The 15239-nt window shown below is 37.4% G+C and overlaps 1 protein-coding gene across 2 annotated transcripts in view; it reads right to left on the bottom strand.

The window, feature by feature from the left end:
* Positions 1 to 15239, bottom strand: part of TRPS1 (transcriptional repressor GATA binding 1) — a 222206-nt gene that overhangs the window by 125938 nt on the left and 81029 nt on the right. The window lies entirely within an intron of this gene.

Raw genomic sequence — 15239 nt, 5'->3', positions numbered from 1 at the left:
GTATAGATGTGAGAGCTGGACTATAAAGAAAGCTGAGTGCTGAAGAATTGATGCTTTTGAACTGTGGTGTTGGAGAAGACTCTTGAGAGTCCCTTGGACTGCAAGAAGATCCAACTAGTCCATCCTAAAGGAGCTCAGTCCTTGGTGTTCATTGGAAGGACTGGTGTTGAAGCTGAAACTCCAATACTTTGGCCACCTGGTGCGAAGAACTGACTCATTTGAAAAGACCATGATGCTGGGAGAGATTGAAGGCAGGAGGAGGAGATGACAGAGGATGAGGTGGTTGGATGGCATCACCAACTCAAAGGACATGAGTCTGAGTAAACTCTGGGAGTTGGTGATGGACAGGGAAGCCTGGCGTGCTGCAGTCCACGGGGTCACAAAGAGTCAGACACGACTGAGCGACTGAACTGAACTGAACTTTCTAGCAGAGAAGGCACAGAAATGGTGTACCTAAGAGTGGTAAGGTGAGCAAATGTGTGAAATCTAAGAGGACACTATCAAACACCTATGCAAAGTTTTACCGTGGTTTTAAATAATCTGATCTCAGTAAAAATTTTAAAGTAACAACTGTATATACAACATGTAGATTGAAAATTACACATATATATTTTCATTATTACAACCATCCCCATATCTTTATAGTTATTAAAAGACACAATCTGGAAATTGGTGAAAAAGAGCTGTCTTTAGCATTTACAGAACTTATACAGAAGAAAATAAGTGCCTTTATAGGACACCTTCAGGCAATCAGCATCTACAACTAACTCTCCCGAATAAGAATAGAAGGCTTATCCTGCAGAAAGACTTCACACCAACTTTGCATCCCATTCATGTGGGAGTGGAAACATCTACAAGTTGTTCCCACAGCACTAAATCTGTAGTACATCACAGGAAGTCTTTGGTGTATTTACTCTTGTGCAAACAGTACCCATGATGTTGAGAGATCAACACCAGGTAGTTACTTGATAACACTAGTGTTCAGCATCTGGTAAACCAGCACTTGGAAAGCACAGGTCCTCAAAATGCACAGGATACAAGCTCACAGAAACGGATAACTAACAACCAGTGGCAGGGATATATAAAGGTGCTCTGTGTTCAGAAAATCCCTGCAAAATTAAATCAGCATAGGTACTTAGAGTATTCAAATCTATGAGGGCTGGGGTAAAGAAAGAAAAAAAAAAAGGAAAAGCTGAGAATGCTTACCCGCTTCCTATATTTTCCCCCATTGAAATAACAATGGTTTAAAAAAAAAAATCCCTCATGTTATTAGTGTCTGAAGCCTTTTTTGAACACATTTCATAATCCAAGCATTTTCTGTCATTATTCTCTGAAAACAACTTTAATTCCATTATAATATTCCATCACGAAGAATATGTCAACATGTATCTTACATGACTTTTCAATATTTTCTTTTTATTTAATTTTTTAAAATGTTTTCTTTAAAAAAAAAAATATGTGGCTGCATTGGGTCTTAGTTGCTACCTGCAGGCTCTAGAGTGTATGGGTCCAGTAGCTGTGGCTTGTGGGCTTAGGTGCCCCACAGCATGTGGATCTTAGCTCCCTGACTAGGAATCAAACCCTCATACCCTATATTGAAAGGCTGATTCTTAACCCTACTAGACCACCGGGGAAGTCCCTAGATATCTTTTAAAGATGCTGACATACATCACCACATGCCAACTCCACGTCTAGTCCTGTGCTGAATATTTTCGAGGCTGCTGCTTATTCTCTAAGTTGTGTTTTACTCTTTGCGACCCCACGGACTGTAGCCCAGCAGGCTATCTATGGAATTTTCTAGGCAAGAATGGCGAGAGTGGGGTGCCATTTCCTTCTTCAGGAGATCTTCCCAACCCAAGGATCGAACCTGCGTCTCCTGTGTCTTCTGCGTTGGCCAGCAGGTTCATTACCACTACTGCCATTTTAGAGGAGATAAGGTGAATTAAAGATAAAGTCCAGCCACGGTAGAACATGCAGTCTGCTTGAGGAAAATCAGGCATGAATAACCCAGGGAGTCGGTTTAGAAAGAACATTTAACCAGTATGAGGAAACGAGCCAGCTGTGTGGTCCTGGGTAAGAAGGAAGAGAAATGGAGTGATCATACTTATCAAACTTGGAAACAAGTGCATATCAATGTGAAAACATGAAGTAATATCAAGATAAAGGTAGTAACTACATTAGAAACATAACCACTTTCTTAAGCATGCCAATTGCCCTAAAAGAATATGTAAATAATTTTCATATCAAAACATATAAGGTGCTTAAAGAACTTCTGGTGGAGTGATTTTATGAATTAGCAAATGATAGGCACTGAAAAGAAAGGCAGAGAAGAAAACAATCATGTAGGCTGAAACGGGTGGGGGTTTCCTGAGGACGGCAGACTGCCTATTCCTAACTAACTACCAATACTAAACTAATACCAAAGTATCCTTGGAAAGAATGAGTCTGGTAAGTAGGGCTACCTGACAGAACTGTCATTGAGTAACATGTCAATGCCACAGGCGTTGCTGAACCCACTAGCTATGATACTAAACTTTCAGCTCCAGACATCTCTCAAAATTGAGAGGCAGGGAACTGAAGGGAAAAAACAAAAAACCCAAATAATGTCAAAGTCAAATGTTAATAAGATAGGGGGTAATTTAATATAGTTTTACAGATGTAAACAGATTGGCAGAAAGGAAGACTGAAAAGGAAGGACTGATGAAAAAGTCAGGAGAACAGATCAAAGGAATAAAAAGGCTAGTTTAGAAAGAAGTGGGAGAGCTCCTCTTCCTGTTTGGATGAGATGAAGCTCCAGAAGCTCTTGCAATAAAACAGAAGCAATTATTTACCAAAAAAAAAAAAAAAAGAGAGAGAGAGAGTTTAGAATGGTAACCAAAAAGAGTAGAAGCAAGAGAAGACCCTCACTGGTGAAGGACATCATAGGTAATCAAATAAAGATCTGTGCAAGGACTGTAACATCCGTGGAGGGCCAGCAGCAGAGAAAGAGCATAAAACAAATCTGATGATGCATAGACTGGGCATCCTTTCAGAAAGATGGAGAAAACTGATAAGGTCAAAGAAAGAATGGGAAGATGCGGTCAAAGACTGAGGTTTCTAAGTTCTCTGTTTTCAGGGGATGTCTTTGTACGGAGTGATGAAATCTGAAATACTGCACATCCTCAAAAAGCTGAAGAGAAAGGAGTGCAAAGGTTACTGACACTGAAGAGACTGAGATTTTCTTAGGAAAAAAAAATACTGGAGGAGTCACAATTTACAAAATAATCCTCACATTGGATAACTGGACACTGGACAGTACATGTCTGAGCCATGACTTTCTGCTAAAGTTAGCTGCAATTGGCCCAATATTTCTGAAACAAGTCCACATGGTCTAGGAAGGAAGTGGAATTGAAATTGGAGTGTAATTTTTATATATTTCTGGCAATGATACACCAAATATTTTTAATGATTAAAAACTATAAATCAAAGACTAGATGAAGAAGATACAATTCAAAGACAGGCTTTTCAAACATTTTCCAGGGCAATAAATTCTACAAACACTGACTGAATGACTACTTTAGTCAAGCACTAAGCTTGGCATCAGAACACATGGGTAGGACATACCCTCTGTCTTAAAAGCTCAGAGTCTAGAAGGGTAATAGGGCCATAAACAACTAATGACACTATGGTGCAATTTTAGAACTATCAGTAAGGTCCACAGACAGAGTTATCATCTAACAGTAGGGCCGGTCAGAGAAAGGTTCCACTTGGACATGAGTAGCTGGGCTGAGTTCTGAAGCATGAATATGATCATAACCACCACCCTTCAGAACACAGGCACAGCGTGTTAATTACCTTAGTATCTCTGGCTGCACAAAAAGGGCTTAAAATTTTTGATTAGTAAATGAGTTCATCTCACTGGATGGCGAAATATGAAAGGGGGATGTCAGGAGATGAGCTGTATGAGAGTGGCCAGCCCCTGAAGAGATCTGTATGCCACGTTGATAAGGCAGTGACGGGCTTTCAGCAAGAGCAAAACAGGATCATGATCCGATTTCATAAAGATGACTCCGCTGGCAGAGTGGACGATGGATTACAGAGAGCAAACCCAAAGGCAAGAGAAGTTCACCAGCTGTGAAAGTTTAGAAGAGAGAACAAGGCCCAAACCAAAAAAGTGGATGAGAACACAAATGAGTGATCAATCAGATATGAGATATGAGTACAGAAAATGAAAAACAAGGTGAGGGGTTCTAATCTCTGCACTCTAATTTTACTGGATGGTCCAAATTTTTATATTGCAGCGACAATGGTGAATGCTGAGAATCTGAGAGTAAATTCAAGCCTGATAAAACTTTCAACAGTTTGTTAAGGGCTCCAAGATGGAAGATTCATAGCCTTAAGTTGTGAAGTTATCTGTTAGGTTGTCCACAATACTCTATACCTCCCCTGTACCTTCCCACTCCATTGTAAATGGAAGTCAGGGGAAAATGAGCTCAGTATTTGAAATGTTGCCAGTGATTAAAATCCATCTACAGCGTCACACATGGAGGGCCTATATGAAAGCTTTGACCCCAAACAGGGCCAAATTATTTTATTAAACTTTTTATTTTGTATTGGAGTATAGCCTGATTAACACACAATGTTGTGACAGTTTCCGCTGAACAGCCATACATATATATGTATCTATGAGAGCGTGCTAAGTCACTTCAGTAGTGCCCAACTCCCTGCGATCCTATGGACTGTGGCCTGCCAGGCTCCCCTGTCCATAGGATTCTCCAGGTAAGAATACTGGAGTGGGCTGCTATGACCTCCCTCCAGAGAATCTTCTCAACCCAGGGATCGAACTCATGTCTCTTATGTCTCCTGCATTGGCAGGCATGTTCTTTACCACTAGACCACCTGTGAAGCCCTTGTATGTATCCATTCTCTCTCAGACTACCCCCCAATCAGGCTGTGAACAGTGCCAAATTTGAAGGACCCCATTTCCTACATGTAACTTGTCTTTTTGAAAATAGGTTTCCAAAAGACAGTGATTAAGTTAAAATATTTTAAGTGTCCAATTTTAAGAGAAAATAATGCCTACATAATTAGAAAATAAGGCCTACATAAAATAATGCCTACCATAAAAGTTTCCTACCAACTACCTATATATTTTCTCTTCCTGACTAGCAAAAATAGTTACATTATTTTGTTAACTTAAAATTTTCATTTTAAACTCCCTCTGAACATGGTATCTTAGTCATCTCAAGCTGCCATTTAAAGTGCAATAGACTGGGTGGCTTAAACAACAGAAACTTATTTTCTCACCTCTCTGGTGGCTGGAAAGTCCAAAATCAAAGATTCAACAGAGTTCAGTTTCTGGTAAAGACTCTCTTTCCAGTTTATAGACAGCTGCATTTTTGCTTCTGTGCTCACATGAGCTCTCCTTTGTAGGCACCCATGTAGAGCAGTAGCAAGCTCTCTGAGTCTCTTCTTTAAAAAGCACTAATCCAGTTAGACCAGGGTCCCACCGTCATGTGCTTGCAATGCAGGAGATCAGGGTTCCCATCCCTGGGTCAGGAAGATCCTCTGGAGAAGGGAATGGCAACCCACTCCAGTATTCTTGCCTGGAGAATCCCATGGACAGAGGAGCTTGGTAGGCTATAGTCTATGGGGGTTGCAAAGAGTCAGACAGGACTGAACAACTAAACACTTTCGTTTTCACTTTCCACCCTCATGACCACATCTAACCTTAATTACTTCCCAAAAGCTCTATCTCCAAATACCATCACATGATTGGGGTGAGGGGAGGGTTACAGCTGAAACATATGAATTTACATGGGACACAAACATTCAGTCTATAACATACAGCAAAAGACTTCTGAAGATAAAAACATTTTTTCCATTTAAGATTTGTATTATGTAAAAGGAAAAATGATAATGCCTCAAAAGTCAGTCCTTTTCTTGCCTCTTTTCTACAGACCAAGATATCGCAAGTAAATCAACAACAAAGATTTCAGAAAATGTTAAAGACATGATACTAACTGACAGGAACCAAATCCGAAGGAGAGAAATGAGCAGAAATAAACTACATTATATATTCTTTTTCAATTACCATTTCTAAAAATTATTTAAGACAGAAATACTCTCTATAAAGTTAAAAATTCACTAGGAACTTCCCCTGCTGCCTCCCCAAAATCAATGTCTTAGGTTTTAGAAGGTGAAAAAAAAATTAAAAGAAAAAAAATATCTAGAGTAAAAACTCATCGTACATCACAGCCCAGACTTTTGATTCACCTGCTTTGAATATAAGATAAAGTTAGTACTTCAGCTCATCTTAAATCTTAACTGTTATTTAAGAAACTGTAGCATATGAGTGTGAGTAGTATTTCAAACCCCAAAATTTCACATTTCACTTTGAGGGATTATACTACCCACTATTACACAAATAGATACATACAGTCAAGAAACCTATCATTTCCTGTCATAACAGAATTTCTTAAAATTAAATTCTAAATAGAGGCTGACGGGCTACAGTCCATGAGGTGTCGCAACAGTTTGGACACGACTGAGTGACAAATACACAAAGAGTAAAATCAGATAATTCTTATTCAAAATATGAAATCACTGAGGTAGCTAACGGTAAAGTACTAAGGTATCTGTTACCAAACCACTCAAAAGCATACAGGAACACGACACAGGAACAAGCAAATATTTATATAATGCAGTTCACCGAACCTTGAACTTTTAAGGCATATCTTAAAAGTTAACCTAAGTTGCCACACAATCACACTTCACAGGATTGTAAAATATCATTTACATAGTTTCAAACTACTCCACATTTTCACCAATGTACTTCTCTGTGTGTTCTTTCATTTCCTTATTTTAATCAATATAAAAGTCAGTATTAATTTAAGTGATTCTAGTTTTCCAATCAATCTGGTCATGAATATAATCCAAATTGATACTTAATATGATGATGCTAAAGCTGAAGTTCCCATACTTTGGCCACCTGATTCAAAGAGCCGACTCATTAGTAAAGACCCTGATGCAGGGAAAGATTGAGGGCAGGAGAATGGAGTGACAGTGGATGAGATGGTTGGATGGCATCACCTACTCAATGGATATGAGTTTGAGCAAACTCCAGGAGACTGTGAAAGACAGAGAAGCCTGGCATGATACAGTCCAAGGGGAAGCAAAGAGTCAGACACAACTTAGTGACTGAACAGCAATAAACGCTGCATTTTATTGTAATGTCTGGAAGTTAAGTAAGTGCTTACAAAACACAGCTGAAGTTTCTTTCCTTTTCATTGTTAAGCCATAGATGTATTTTTAATATGTCATAATTTTAAAAATATTAACACACATTCAAAGGTCTGCATTTATATCGTGAAGGTCTTTCCTTTAAAATCTATTAAAATAAAATAATAAATTGCCTTTGGAGAAAAGTCAATTTTGTTTGACATGTTAGCAAAAAGTTTCCACATCACATCATATATCATGAAGAAAATGTTATTACAGAGCTACAGAGGCAGCTCACACATATCTGATTTTCTTCTATCTTCTCTCATTAGATAAATGAAAGCTGTTTTAAATTTTCTATTAGACGACTTCTTTTAAAAAATCTATAATTTCAAATCAACTGGGAAGCTAACTTCAAACACCTAACTTCTTCCACTCATAAGTCTTTTACATGTAGCTTAGTTTTTTCTTTTTATAAAAACTTATCCAACAAATGCCTTTGGAAATGTTCATAGTTATGATTCATTTTGTTTACTATATTGTGTTAAATAAAATGTGTTCTCAGAATTATACATGTAAATGTTTGAGAATGGAAATCAAATCTTGTTAAACACAAGCAGTCAAAAATTTCAAAATCAACTCTGCTTACAGAGTGCCCTACAGAAATCCTATTAACAATCACAAAAATTCAATAAAGCAAAGAAACTCAATCATATATAAAAAGCCATCAGGGAATAAAAACATTTGCCTCCCAAACTCTGGAGTAAGTCTAAGTAGGTCAACTACTGAGCTTTCCTGGAAGCTCAGAGAGTTAAGAAACTTCCAGCAGTGCAGGAGACCTGGGTTCGATCCGTGGGTCAGGAAGATCCCCTGGAGAAGGGAATGGCTGCCCACCCACTCCAGTATTCTTGCCTAGAGAATTCCATGGACAGAGGAGACTGACAAGCTACAGCCCATGGGTCTCAAAGAGCCGGACACAAACAAATGACTAACACTTTCACTTTTCAGGTCAACTATGCAAAATGTATTTAAAATCCATATTTATTTCTTATAAAAAATATTCTCTGATCTCCATGCTTTGAGATTTCTCTATAAAATAAGCACATCTCATGACTTCAAAAAGATTTTTTTAATATAGATGAAAATGTGTCTGTAAGATATTAAGCTATAATCCAGAAAATCCAGCTATTTAAATTTTTATTTATTCATTGGTTAAACAAAAGGTCCAGGCTTTGTTGACACCTGAAGTAACAGGTAACTGAGCTGGCTGGACTTCAGGTAACTTAAACACTGGACTGCTGATTATCCTTGCTTCTAATTTGCTCCTGGTTTAATCTTAGTCACATTTTACAAATCTAACACTTATCCTCCAGTGTTCTACTAATTGCTTGGTGCTATGTTGACTACTGGGAATGAACCACAAGATACATCACTGTAAACTGCAGGGAGTGCTTCGATGATCAGGAGGTTAAATACTCTCTATCAGCAGAAAGGGAGAATTCGTTACTAACTCAGTGGTACAAATTATTTCCAGGTGGTGATAATTATCACTTGTGGTGTTCGATATTCCGGACTCTGCATCTAAATTTATACTTGACAAGTTAAACTTTTCATCGTGTGCATTTTCCTGTAATCTCTCAAAGGCCAAAGACAAGGATAGACGGATTAGTGATGGGTGAAACCAATTCCACCCGAAATGGCAACACTTAATTACAAGCCTTGTTGTTTATAATTAACTGTGTAAATCACTAACTTGAAAGTTTCTTTTCAAAGTATTTAAAACCAACTCTTTTCCCAGGGGGATTTAATACTGTATATTATTATATTATTAAGTATTATTTTGTTTGTTCTATGAACAGGATACACAAATGACACATTTTACAGACTGTCTTGACAGCAAATTTGGGAAATGTTCATGAATTGCAATAGTATTGCCATTTTGTACTTCTCAGTATTTCAGGCCTTTTTTTGCCATATATATGTATGAATGTGTATATGTGTGTGTGTATATATATATGTAATTGTATTATCTTCCTTATGATTTCATAAGGAAGTTTCTTATATATATATATATACACACACACACACACATATATATATGAAATCATAAGGAAGATAATACAATATGTAAATGACCATGAGGAAGTAATGTTTAAGTGTGGAATCGTGTCAAATTTTCCACAGTTTCAGAAAATAAAAAAATGATCTTCCAAATATTTCTTGAGATGGATTCATTTTTCTGCAAGCAATATTTAGAATCAGTAAACATTTACAAAGAACATACTATGTGCTGGATACCATATCCTTGAAATATTGTAATTTAATCATTTCTATTTGTAAGTATTAAAAAATACTGAAAGGCAGGAATAATAACTCATATTTTACAGACAATTAATCCAAAGCAACCTATTTGTGGCCACTGAGCTAGGAAGAGGCAGGAAGTTCTAGAGTTTGGACTCTGTTCTTCTACATTTAAGCTTTTGTTTTTTCAACCAATCTTGCCAACACAACATCAAAAAAGTAAAGCATTCACTTACCATGAGGATCTACATCAAAGCAAACCACAAGGGAAAGAAAAAACAAATGCATATACAGTGAATTATAGATGCCTATAAATATCACATCGTGTTAAAACTGAGTCAACCTAAAAGTATGTTAAAACAGTTCTCTAGATTGTGACTTGTTGCATTCAGGTGAAATTTGCTGCTGGCCTATACTGTGTCAGATACTGGAAACAGAAGGAAAAGGAATCAGAGAGTCCCTCCTCACTCCACTGCACACAATGCATCAGCAGAGAGCTGTCTATAACACAGCACAAGAGGTTCATTCACTGGCAAAGTATCAACAAGCGTTACCAGGAAAGGTGATGGGAATCAGGGTCAAGCTCAATCTAGTTTCTAATGTAAAGCTAAAAAAAACCCAAAAAACCTCTGGAATCTAATTCAATCTTTTTAGCTTCAATTAATCCATTTTCACCATTTCCAAATCCTTAGGTCCAATCCCAGCCTCTCCCAATTTTCATTTTCCTGGATAATTCATCCCGTCTCAAGGGCCTATCATGAAGCATTTGAAAACCTGCTCCCAGGAATCATGTTTCTTTCACTCCTCAAAGTCTGTGTCGATTATTCTTCTGTTTAAAGAGAATTGAGTATGATTTGGCAAATTCCATACACCATTTCTTTCTCGATTGCAATAGTGTTTGCTGTGTTCCTGAGCCTGTCTCTCGCTTCATTTCTCAAAATCTAGAATTTATCATCTGGTTGTATGTCTCCTGGATTATGAACTCCATCAGGAAAGAAACATTAACATCTTTTTGTACAAAATAGTGAAAGTGCATAACAGACACACTAATCAATACCAATAGTGTAAAATACACAAATGCTATCATCACAGCAGAATACTGCTGGGAAAGTAAGAAAATGTAGAAAATATCAAAGGATATTTAAAAATCAGTAATAATATAAAACTAACTACACTCAAAGCAACCAGCTGGAGACTGTTGATTTTATGTGCATGAATAAGACCAATAACTGTAGAAGTCACCTCACCAGGTGACTGATCAGTAGAGTTAAAAAAAGCCAGTTAAAGTGAGGAATCATTATAAGTGCCACATATATAGTATTATTTTGTATCTTAATTGGTCTTTACAATATTCAATTAAATCATTTGTCATACGCTAGAACACATAAAATATATTTTGCACCAATCTTTGTATTAAATACCGAGTTATCCTTCTTACATAAATCCATGCACATAATGGGTCCACTAAGATTTCCAAATGTTTATGATTTTTTACTTAATCTTTCTTTTAAAATTCTATCACCCACACAATCTGAATCTTCAAGTGATATACTTTATTAAATCTTTCTAAAGCATTTACTGTTGCAGTCATGGAAGAACTTTCTTCTCATTCTTAAATGTCATAACTTCATATACTATTTATCTATGTAAATAGGATAATAAGTTCCAAAGCCCTAACAGGTTTAGAACTATCCCCACTGACTCTTGGCGGATAAACAAGTCAAATAGCAGTACCGGAAGTGTATGTAGATTACATTAGAGAATACAGTCTACTACCTGGAGTTACTCAGCATGTGGTGTGGCCACAGATCTAGGGAGCACTGGCTAAAGGGAGATGGAGTAAGAGGGTTTCTACTGTATCAGCTTAATATGTATCTTTCTTTATCATCACAGTGCAAACTTTTCCACTTCACTTTCACTCAATATACCTTAATGCTTTCACTATGAACCATTAAAAACAAGTTACGATAACCTTTATTCTAGCAGAACCAATTTTCATGGGTGAGGCCAAGGCAGTAGAAGCATTTCATATTGCCCAGCTAAAGTGTAACTTCTATATGTAGACACACTTCCAAAGTTACATGCACAAATTATTTGTGTTTTAAGATGACAAATTCACAATTAGAAAAATTAAATAGGTCCAGAGGTCAAGCATTCCACTTGGAAACACTACACTGTTGAGCTCCGACAGTTACACAGGTGGCCTCATATTCAAAAATTAATCTTTATTAAACAGCACTCAACTTCAGGTTCTTCACTTGTGAAATGAGAGACTGGACTAAGAATCCACTCATCCTTGATACAGTTTATCATTCTGATATGGATTTTTTTAAAGGACCATATTCCATTTTAAGATATATTTGACACATTATAGCCAAAATTCTAGACTGTAACACAATATTTATTAAGTGAGCTGTCAGCCATAAACTATGCCAGAACTTATATGCACACAGAGCAGGGCCCAACATGAGTAGCACTGTACTGAATTACACCAGTATGAAAAGTTAGAGGTCAGAGAAGCCACCCAGAGCCCTGCAAAAGCCAACAGTGCGACTTAATGTCCTTTCCACGTCCAGAGCAATTCTCCATGTGGCTTCTGCGAAAGAGATTAATGGTGATAGAAGCAGCGAGAGGAGGAGAAATGCACGACATGGAAGCCCAGCCAATATTCCATTTGTAATTTGTCACATCTCAGCACAATAAGACTACTGCAATTTACAATCTACAATGTTGGCAATTTACAATTCAAATGAGTGCCTTGATTTTTCAAAGAATGGACTGTGTACACATCAGTCAGGATGACACAAAAATGCCCGGTCAGGTTCATTTTAAATGCACGTTTTATTTGATACTGTTAACTAATCACTATCATTACTTTTACTGTTTACAGATGCAATATTTATTAGACAAAATGTAATTTGGAATCCTTTCTTGCACCCAAACCTAATTCATTTCCTGACTTTCTGAAATATTTATATCCTGATTAGACATATTAGGTCTTTAAAGCTGTTATACTAAGATGATTTATTTATTTCTGGGGCAGTGTTAAAAAAACTACTCTCAAAGAGGAAGGTTGAAAAGGAAAACACACTGAGTCCTTTCCAGGACTGAAAAAAAAAAAAAAAAGAGAGAGAGAGAAAATAGGGAGGAACCTTAATTCAGAGCTAAGGAAGGGGATTTAGGCATCAGCTACTCCTGCCTTTGCATCCTGGTTTTAAATTCTGACTTCCCAGAATGGCTTATAGCAAGACTCTTAACTTGGTTGCATCAATTTTCACATCCGTCAAATGGGGATGATGATACCCACCCTCACAGGCATGTTGTGAGAATTAATTAGTGCTTAGGAAATGCTTTGAAGATGAAACAGGCTATATAAATACTAACTATTATTATTACGAGAGAACTGTCAATGCTATAATTAAACAATTTTCAGTCTCACAATATGACCTCCTCCAAAACAATCATAGTTCCACCAGGAAAAACACCGGCTCTAGTTGTTACTCTTTTCAATTTACTGAACAAAATCCAAGAACAAAACCTCTGCCTTCTATTTGTTACCTGCAAAAAACAGAGAATCCATACTCTCCGAATGTTTGAAGCTTGACACAAACAATGTCATGAAGTCATTACAGCAGTTTTTTAAGCAGGTTGACATCCTAAGGCATGTGGAGGCCCAAAGGAGAGAGAGGAAAAAAAATAATAATAAAAGACTTGGGATATTTTCGACAGCAGCTGAAGTGTGTGGGGAAAATGAGCAAGTTGTACAACTGTTATATTTCCATTGTCATCTCCTATGGAGGCAGGATTGGTTTTATAGAAAAAGATACAGCTTCAAAGATGTTAAGATACAACACTGAGGTGATAAGGATTAGATTAAATTTCAGTTTATGAGTTCGGTTGCTTTTGTTGTTGGTTATGTATTTTGTTGTTTTAGTTGATAAGTCAAGTCCAGCTCTTTTGCGAAGCCAGGACTGTAGCTTGTGAGGCTCCTCGGTGCATGAGATTTCCCAGGCAAGAATACTGGATTGGGTTGCCATTTCCTTTTCCAGGGGATCTTCCAGACCCAGGGACTGAACCCACGTCTGCTGCATTGGCAGGCGGATTCGTTACCACTGAGCCACTGAGGAAGCCCTGGATTATGAACATCCACATCTAATATCAAGTTTTTGCAAATTTTGTTTCATTGAAGATAAGTAATAACTTAAAAACTGCCAAGTCATTAACTCTTCAAACACTGCTTAAAATTTCATTTTTTAAATTTTTTAGTCATCTATGATTTTTCCTCTGAAAGAACTGTTAATTTTTGAAAATACTGTCTTTGATTTTACTTTATGCAAAGAAAAATCAAAAATATTTTATACCATGAAGATTTTAAAAATTGAGGCTCTTTATCAAACTGAAAAATGGTGAACCTATTTTTTCCTTCACCAAGATGCATTTTAGTAACTTGTCTGAGGCCAGAAGTCTTTTCTCTTTCTATGAATGATGAGAAGGTCAAATTAAAATGAAGCAAAAATGAAATGATGCTTCAAGACAATTAGTCTACTTTGTTTTTGGATTTTTTAAATGGCCCTCTCATCAGTGTGTTGATCATTTACTCATCTTATAAAATCCTCATGTGTTTCTCTGACAACAGTTTGGAGAATGATTTCCCTGAAACTGCTCTAAGAGCATGTTCTAGATGCCCCTGTCTGTCCAGCATGGGTTTCCCTGATGGCTCAGTGGTAAAGAATCTGCTTGCAACGCAGAAGACATCACAGATGAGATTGGATCCCTGGTTTGGGAAGATCCCCTGGAGGAGGAAATGGCAACCCACTCCAGTGTTCTTGCTTGGAAAATTCCATGAACAGAGGCGCCTGGGGGGCTACAGTCCATGCAGTTGCAGAGTCATTTGTGACTGAGCAACCAGGCACGTATGTTCAACATAGTACTGACAGCAGCCTTAACAATAAAACATGAAAACGCAAAAATCCTCAACAGGAAGGCCATGGATTTTTTTTTACAAATCATTAGTTACAATTTATCAAGGCAAAATGAACTAAAAATGTACTTTAAACATGAAATAAAATCCTCTTAAGTTATCAGATGATTTAAAGGAAATTTCAGGCCAATAGAGGAATACCTCTTAATCCCTGAAGCATCAGTTTGGTGGCTATAACAATGGGAAGGAACCAGAAGAAACTGGTGCTTAAGAGGAAAGATCCGGTACCCAATCTCAAATTCAAATTCCAGCCCATTACCAAGTAGTCCCTTGTCTTCTCCAGACCTTATTTCCTTCATCTGTAAGATGGGATAGTAGTATCTAAGTCATGGGATTGCCATGAAGACTTGATGAATTAACATGCTTCCCCATCTGGTCCTCAGGAACTCTGTAGTCCTGACCTAGATGATGTTGGATTGCACACATGTGGGAATGTTAGGACGGCACTGAATTCTCGTTCCTGTGTCTCCCCAGCATCAGCTGAGATGCCAGTTAGTGCTGTAGCTAACATTGCAGTGTGGGAAGAATTTCTTCTAATTATACCTGAAAAGAGTAGCTAAAATTTGTACCGTATTATTTTACTCAATAAAATTAACAGGCATCCAGCAATCTCAGAAAATCCACTAAACGGACAACACCTCCACTAACATGCAGGTATTTATACCAACATGAACCTGACCATTTTTAAACCATTTTTTAGCCATTTTTGCCTGACAGAGTCGCTAAAGTCCACTAATGCTTTAACAACTGTACTAGT

Source organism: Capricornis sumatraensis, chromosome 11 (assembly GCF_032405125.1).
Source record: "Capricornis sumatraensis isolate serow.1 chromosome 11, serow.2, whole genome shotgun sequence".
Taxonomy (NCBI): Eukaryota; Metazoa; Chordata; class Mammalia; order Artiodactyla; family Bovidae; genus Capricornis; species Capricornis sumatraensis.
This window is presented reverse-complemented; position numbering and strand designations above follow the sequence as displayed.